This window comes from Macaca mulatta, chromosome 10 (genome assembly GCF_049350105.2).
Source record: "Macaca mulatta isolate MMU2019108-1 chromosome 10, T2T-MMU8v2.0, whole genome shotgun sequence".
Classification (NCBI taxonomy): domain Eukaryota; kingdom Metazoa; phylum Chordata; class Mammalia; order Primates; family Cercopithecidae; genus Macaca; species Macaca mulatta.
The window spans coordinates 103900156-103908852 of NC_133415.1; positions in this window are offsets into that span (position 1 = coordinate 103900156).

Genomic DNA, 8697 nt, shown 5'->3' on the forward strand with positions numbered 1-8697 from the left:
CACAAAGTGTCATTGACTCCCCACTGCCCTCCCCAGATCACACTTGCCTCAACTTCCTCACATCTTTCTCACCCTAATATTTTCAGCGTGAAATTCTAGGATTCATCCTTCAGTTATCCTGTGTCCCCTGCCCCGTTCCATCCAGTCTGTCAGCCAGTCATTGGGGCTCCCTTCAGAATAAATCCTGAATCTGACTTCTCACCACGCCACTGCTCTCTCTCCCTGATCCAGACACCATCATGTCCTGCCTGGAGGAAGGTAGCAGCCTTTCACCTGAGCTCCCTGCTGTTACTCTTGTCTCTTACAAGTCATTCTCCTCTCTGCAGCTGGAAGGGATCTTTGGAAAGCCTGAGTCAGACCATGTCATCTGCCTGCTTAAAATCATTCAGCAGAGCCGGGTGCTCATGCCTGTAATCCCAGCTACTCATCCTGCCTGTGGAGCATTTCCCTGATCTCACCTGAGCTCTTTGGGGATTGCTTGAGCTCAGGAGTTTGAGACCAGCCTGAGCAACATAGCAAGACCCCATCTCTATAAAAATATTTTAAAATTAGCCGAGCTTAGTGGCACATTCCTGTAGTCCCAGCTGCTCAGGAGGCTGAGATGCGAGGATAAGCCCGGGGGGGTCAAGGCGGCAGTGAGCTATGATCACGCCACTGCACTCCTGCTTGAGCAACAGAGTGAGACCTTCCCTCTTTCCAAAAAAAGAAAAAAAAAGAGAGAGAAGGAAACTGAGGCACAGAGGGTAGGTAATGGCTTAAAGCCATGGAAGTACGGAGTGGCAGAGGCAGAAAATGAGGCTAGGCAAATTGCCTCCCAAGCCAGATGCTCAGCTGCCTTGCTGTCTGCTGGTGACTCTGGAGACCACATCCCTGATTTCACCCGGAGGCCAGTGAACTGAACCTTTCCTCACAAAGGACATTGCCCCTTGTGGTGAGGGGTGGTCAGGACCAGCTGTGTAGTTTGCAGGGCCCAGTGCAAAATGAAAATGTGGGGCCCCTTGTTAAAGAAATATTAAGAATTTCAAGGTGGCAACAGCAGAGCATTCAAGCAAGCACAGGGCCCTTCTGAGCCCGGGGACCCATGGGACTGCACAGGCTGCCTGCCCCTGAAGCTGGCCCTGGTGGTCTGGACTGGGCTCCACCTCTCAGCAGACTCAGGACTGGCTGGGTGCCCTGGGCTTGCTCCTGGGCTTCCTCTGAATGCTTTGCCAGCCTCCTAACTCCTCTGAAGACCCAAGGGAGACCCTGAGATCTGCTAAGAGGCCCCGAAAATGAAGCTGGAAATTTTCCTGGCTGCACTCATCTCCACAAAGATCCTAACTGGATATACCTGGAATAATTCCATGTGGCTCAGGTTGGCCTGTACCCCCAACCAGCCCAGGAGAGATCAAGGAAATGCTCCATAAACCAGGATCCTCATGTTCCTTTTCTAGTATTACAACATAATAAGTAATAATAATAGGCCAGGCGCAGTAGCTCACACCTATAATCCTAGCACTTTTGGGAGGTCGAGGCGGGCAAATCACCTAAGGTCAGGAGTTCAAGACCAGCCTGACCAACATGGTGAAACCCCATCTCTACTAAAAATACAAAATTAGCCAGGCATGGTGGCATACGCCTGTAGTCCCAGCTACTTGGGAGGCTGAGGCAGGAGAATCACTTGAACCCAGGAGGCAGAGGTTGCAGTGAGCCAAGATTGCGTCATTGCACTCTAGCCTGGGCAGCAAGAGTGAAACTCCACCTCAAAAAAGAAAAAAAGATGTTAATTATTAGTAATAGTAATGCCTTTCAGCCATCATATACTGTACTTTTGGCATTTATATTTATAGTCATGTGCTGCCTAGGGATGTTTCTGTCAGTGATGGACCACATATACAATGGTGGTCCCATAAGATTATAATAGAGCTGAAAAATTCCTATCACCCAGTGACATTGTAGCTGTTCTAATGTCATAGCACAAAAACTTCATATAAATTTAAAGTAGCCTAAATGTACAGCATTTATGAATCTACAGTAGAGTACAGTCATGTCCTAGGCCTTCACATTCACTCACCACTCACTCATTGACTCATCCAGAGCTCCAGTCATGGTTAAGTGTTCCACACAGAATAACTTTTTTTTTTTTTTTGAGATGGAGTCTCACTCCGTCACCCAGGCTAGAGTGCAGTGGCACCATCTCAGCTCACTGCAACCCCTGCCTCCCAGGGTTAAGTGATTCTCCTGCCTCAGCCTCCCAAGTAGCTGGGACTACAGGCGCACACCACCACAACTGGCTAATTTTGTATTTTTAGTAGAGATGGGGTTTCATCACGTTGGCCAGGCTGGTCTTGAACTCCTGACCTCGTGATCCACCCGCCTTGGCCTCCCAAAGTGCTGGAATTACAGGTGTGAGCCACCGTGCCTGGCCCAGAGTAACTCTTTAAAAAATCTTTTATACCATATTTTTACTGTAATTTGTGTTTATATACACAAATACTTACCATTGTGCTACAATTGTCTATGGTATTCAGTATAGTAACATGCTGTACAAGTTTGTAGCCTAGGTTATACCATATAGCCTAGGTGTGTAGTAGGCTATGCCATCCAGGTTTGTGAAAGTACACTATGATGTTCACACAACGATAAAATTGCCTAATCACGCATTTCTCAAAATGTATCCTCTTTGTTAAGCGACATATAATTGTACTTAACTTTTGCAAGTTGTGCATTTCCTGAAAATAAATGCTCCTGAACTAACCTGTTTATATCCAAAGTTATAAATTGTTTTCTCCTTTTTTTTCCCCTCCTGTTTGAGACAGGGTCTTGCTCTGTCTCCCAGGCTGAAGTGCAGTGGCACGATCACAGCCCAATTTAGCCTCCTGGGGTCAGGGAATTCTCCTGCCCCAGCCTCCCCAGTAGCTGGGACTACAGATGCGCACTACCATGCCTGGCTAATTTTTGTAGAGACGGAGTTTTGCCAAGTTGCCCAGGCTGGTCTTGAACTCCTAGGCTCAAGGGAGCCTCCCACCTCAACCTCCCAAAGTGCTGGGGGTACAGGTATGAGCCACTGCGCCTGGCCTCCTTCTTGTTCTGGAAAACTCTTACTGCTGTAGTTTCCTGCAAAATTCAGCTTAAGATTTTAATGCTTCTTAAATCATTGACAAAAAGGAAGAACTCAACCCACCTCCCCATCCAATACACACATGCAACATTCACTACTTACATTATTATAAATGTCATGCTGCAATGTGATGGGCCCAGCCCAAACTTGTCCTTACACAGTTCTGCGTCCAGCCATACTGCTTGAACCTAGATTCATAATTTGAGTCCTAGACACTGGCCCTTGTAATCCAAGTGAGCAGAGCTGCTTGGGCCAATCTGACAGGCAGACAGAGTAACCATGCGCTGATGTGACCAGCCTTGCGCACGGGACATCTGTGGTTGTCAAAGACTGTAAACAGACTGGCTGGAAAACATCAAGCCATCGAGTGGTATATTGTGGTGTCCCTGCAATTGGCTCAGTGAATGTTCACCTCACATTGACTTCTCAGGGGTCTCTGTAGCAAGCATAAATCTTAGTCCGTATAAAGTTAGTGTATTAGTATGTTCTCATACTGCTAATAAAGACATACCCAAGACTGGGTAATTTATAAAAGAAAGAGGTTTAATGAACTCACTGTTTCACCTGGCTAGGGAGGCTTCACAATCATGGCAGAAGGAAGAGCAAAGGGACTTCTCACATGGCGGTGGGCAAGAGAGCTTGTGCAGGGGAACTTCCATTTATAAAATCATCAGATCTCGTGAGACTTATTTATGACCACGAGAACAGTATGGGGCAAATAACCCCATTATTCAACGATCTCCACCTGGCCCCGCCCTTGACACATGGGGATTATTACAATTCAAGGTGAGATTTGGGTGGGGACACAGCAAAACCATATCAGCTGGGCATGCCAGAAAAAAGAGGGAGCACACTTCGTTACTTTCTTTCACTTCACAATGGTGGCCAGTTCAATCTCAGTCATTAACAAGGCTCTCTATTTTCCTCCACAACTGCCAGGGCTGTGCCAGGGTCCCAGCAATACCAAAGCACCAGGAAAGCCCTGGCTCCTCTTCCGTGTTCAGGGTACAGAATGTTCTCTGAGACTGGGCATCCCACGGCATCACCCTAGGCCAGTCGTCCTCAACTGGGGGCGATTTTGTCCCCCAGGACATTTTTCTGGAGATATTTTTGGTTATCACAACTGGATAGAGGTGCTCCTGACATCTAATGGGTGGAGGTCAGGGATGCTGCTTAACATCCTGTAATGCATAGGACAGCCCCCGATAAAACAAAGAATTATCCTGCTCCAAATGTCAGGAGTGCCAAGGCTTGGAAGCCCTGCCCTTAGCAATTCCCAAGCCTCTATTTTTCCAGCCTTTTGACTTCTGACCACTTTGTAGTCTGGGAACCTCTCTCTTCATGTTCTCCTGAATGTAATGTCCTCTTTCCATTCTTGTGATGAAGGGCAAGGCACCCTTCAAAGAGGTTGGTCTTTCACCAGCCTTAGAGAAGAAAGGTACCTGGTCTAAGCCAATCATGCCACACCCGGTGTTAGACACTGGCTCCCTCAGCTTCCTTTGCAGCTAGGAGTTGCCACGTGATGCAGCTATGGTGAGTGAGATGTCAGGGGAAATGTGTCAGGGCCTTCTAGGAAAGAGACTGTTCCCTGGCTGAGGTGTTCTGGAGAGGAGACTGGCTGGTGTCAAGTCCTATAGCCTCCTTACTGAAGGCACTTATGTGGGGATGTGGTGTGTAGGGTTGTGGCAGCCACCTTGAGACCAAGAGGTAAATCAGAAGAATCGCAGTTGTAGACATGCCTGACCTCGATGAGCCACTGAATGAGCTCTGTAACCATCCACTTCCAGGCCTCTCGTTAAATAAATAAGCCACACATGTCTTTAGACCATTACTTAATACACGTAGGCGGGTGACTTAATCTCTCTTTGTCTTACTCTTGCATAAAGTTGTGGACATTTAATGTTATGATATATGAAAAACATTTGACCAAGAGCCTGGCATATAAGAAATATTCAATGATGTATTGTAGATGCTTTTGTACTGCCCCTATGAACTGAATTAATCAGGAAAAATAATGTGGGTCTTATGGTAAGTTTCTTCTACCGATTGATTATTCACTCAATTATCTAACAAATATGTATTAGAGCCTGCCATGCTAAGATACTGGAAATGATAGGGAATTATTTTAAAAGAATAAAATTAGAGGGAAACAATACCCTCTGATTTTAACAGGCAGTTATCTATTAGGTCCCATAAAACTTTTCTTCTATTTGCGAGAAGAATTTTGCAAATTTTAGTTGTCTACAACTGTCTTTATATTTATCGTAGTCATTTACCAAGTGCAAGCCATTGCACAGTACTGTTTTACAGCGAGCAGGCCTATGCAAACCTATCTCAAAGTCTGAAGAAGTTGAGAGGCCGAAGAAAGAGGGTGACAAACCCAGTTACTTAGAAAGAAACATTTAATAAGAACCTACAAACAGAAGCCAAGCTGGTGTGCTGGGCAGCAGTGAAACAAGATGGTGGATCCCCACACCATTACTCCCCAGACCCAGGGCTTCTTACGCCACAGAGGAGGGGCGGTTCAGAAGGAATGTGTGGGACAGTTGAAGTAAGATAACATCAAGATTGTCTGACTTAAGGGCAGGATTTACGGTAAGTACCAGCTCTTATACAAGGAACAATAAATCAATTGGAAATCTTAGAGGCCTTCTCAGAACTGGGGTTAATCAGAAGCCAACATGGTAGATTAGCTTCCAAGATGGTGCTGCTTTTGCCTCCACAAATACCTGTACTCTTCTTTTTTTTTTTTGAGATGGAGTTTTGCTCTTGTCGCCTAGGCTGGAGTGCACTGGCGCAATCCTGGCTCATTGCAACCTCCACCTCCTGGGTTCAAGTGATTCTCCTGCCTCAGCCTCCCAAATAGCTGCGACTGTAGATGTGGGCCGCCACGCCTGGCTAATTTTTGTATTTTTAGTAGAGATGGGGTTTTTACCATATTGGCCAGGCTGGTCTTGAACTCCTGACCTCAAGTGATCCACCTGCCTCGACCTCCCAAAGCGCTAGGATTACAGGCATGAACCACTGCGCCTGGCCCACCTGTACTATTCTTAGTTTTTCTTTAAACCAACTTACTTTTTTTGGTTAATAGATTAAAAACAAAGTTGGTATCATTATGGTAAACAGAAAAGCAGTATCACTTGGCATAAATAAAAATAGCCAAAACATAAATGCAATCAAAGACTTGAATGTCATTAGATTAAAACAAAATATTCATTGTGTACCATCTAAAATCATCTTACACATCACGGGTTGTATCTATACTGTACTTAGAGAAACTCTAAAGAGAATAATAATAGTGAAAAAAGTTAAAGTTGGAAAACCTGCTAAGATTCATAAACGCCGCAATGGGTCTAAAGAGAGAGAAGTTTGACATAAATAATGTGTAAATTATACCCAATTATTCCTCAACAGTTCATCATATTTAGAAGAAAATTACTATGAAATATAGTGTGGGTTTCTGGTTAACAATATTTTTCTCCTCAAGTTTATGAAACATTTCTCTATTATAATCCCCAAGATATTTCACTGTGAGTGTAGGAATCCAGTAATGCTTTTCAACAGTGATTTACTCTGCAATTGGCATTCATATTTACTTAACTTTTGTAGGTTGTGGACTTACTGAAAAATAAATGTGACTGAAGCAATCTGTTTATGTCCAAAGTTATAAACTGTTTCTGGAGTGCAGTGGTGCAATCTCGGCTCACTGCAACCTCCACCTCCTGGGCTCAAGTGATTCTCCTGCCTCAGCCTCCTGAGTAGCTAGGACTACAGGTGTGTGTCAGCACACCTGGCTAATTTTTGTTTTTTAGTAGAGACGAGGTTTTGCCATATTAGTCAGGCTGGTCTTGAACTCCTGACCTCAGGTGTTCTGCCTGCCTCTGCCTCCCAAACTGTTGGGATTACAGGCGTGAGCCACTGCATTCAGCCATAAACTGTTTTCTTTTTCTTGTTCTGGAAAACTCTTAATGGTCACTTTCCTGCAAAAGTCAGTGAAAAGTTCAACACTTTTCAAATCACTGACAAAAGGTTCACCCTCCTTGCCTCATATCCAACACACAGTTACAATTTCAAAAACAGATGTATAATAACTTGCCCTTGAATAAACATAAATCTGAATTACTCAGACTTTGGGAAGCATATCAAGTTTGATTATTTTGTGATTGTCAGTTGAAGCCGTGATGGGTAGCAGTAAGATCTGAAGAAATAGACATTCTCATTGTCAGTTGTCCTGGGAAGAGAGTTGAAATGAGTTAGGGAGCTGAATCCAGAATGACACTGTTTAGAAAAGGGTGGTTTGAAGATAGGTAAGATTTATGAGTCAATATAAACAATTTGGAGGTGGTAGTCCTTAAGAATGTGAGGGGTCGGGCAACTATAGAATGGAAGAAAATATTTGCAAATCATCTGATAAGGGGTTAGTAGCCACACTATATAAATAACTTCTACCATTCAACAACAAGTGAACAACCAACCTGGTTTAAATAATGGAAAAAGGACTTGAATAGACATTTCTGTGAAGAAGATACACGAATGGCCAACAAGCACATAAAAAGATGCTCAATGTCACTAATCCTCAGGGAAATGAAAATCAAAATCACAATGCGATACCACTACTATCCATGAGGATGGCTGCTATTAAAAAAATAATAATAACAAGTGTTGGTGAGGATGTGGAGAAATTGGAACCCTTGTGCAATGTTGGTGGAAATTTTAAATGGTGGAACTGCCTTGGTGGTTCCTCAAAAAATTACACATAGAATTATATGACCAAACATTCCCACTTCTGGATATACACCCAAAAGAAATAAAATTAGGAATTTGAGCAGATATTAACACACCAATGTTCATAGCAGCATTATTCTCAGTAGTCAAAGGGTGGAAGCAACTCAATGGTCCACTGACCAATGAATGAATAAATAAAATGTGATATATACACACCATGAATATTATTCAGCCTTAAGAAAGAAAGAAATCCTGACACATGCCACAATGTGGATGAAACTTGAGGACATTATGCTAAGTGAAATAAGCAAAAGATAACAAATACTATATGATTCTACTTACATGAGCACCCAGAGTAGTCAAATTCCTAGACACAGAAAGTAGAAAGGTGGTTGCCAGGGGCTGGGTGGAGAGAGGTATGGGGAGTTGTTTAATGGCTATAGAGTTCCAGTTTTGCAAGATGAAAAGAATTTTAGACATAGATGGTGGTGACAACAATGTGACCATGCTTAGCAGCAGTGAACTGTAAACTTAAAAATGGGTCAGATGGTAAATTTTATGTTATATGTATTTATCACAAGGGAAAAGAATGTGGAAAGGGTCCCCTGGGAAATTACTGAACTCCTTCCTAATATGGGCAGCTGATGGCTTAGGGCCACTGTACTTCAAATATTGAAGAAAATATGACTTTGACTTTGCTTTACGGTTACAGGCTAGAAATGTGTTGGTTACCATAAAGGAAAGAGTCTTCCTGGGGAAGTTTGATGGAAGAGCTCTCTTTGGACCTGTGGGGGCCAGGGCTGGTGCAGATGTGTTCATCCAGCAGTGGGCCAGCTGTTTCTCCAGTGCCTAGAGGAGCTAGAAAATTGGAT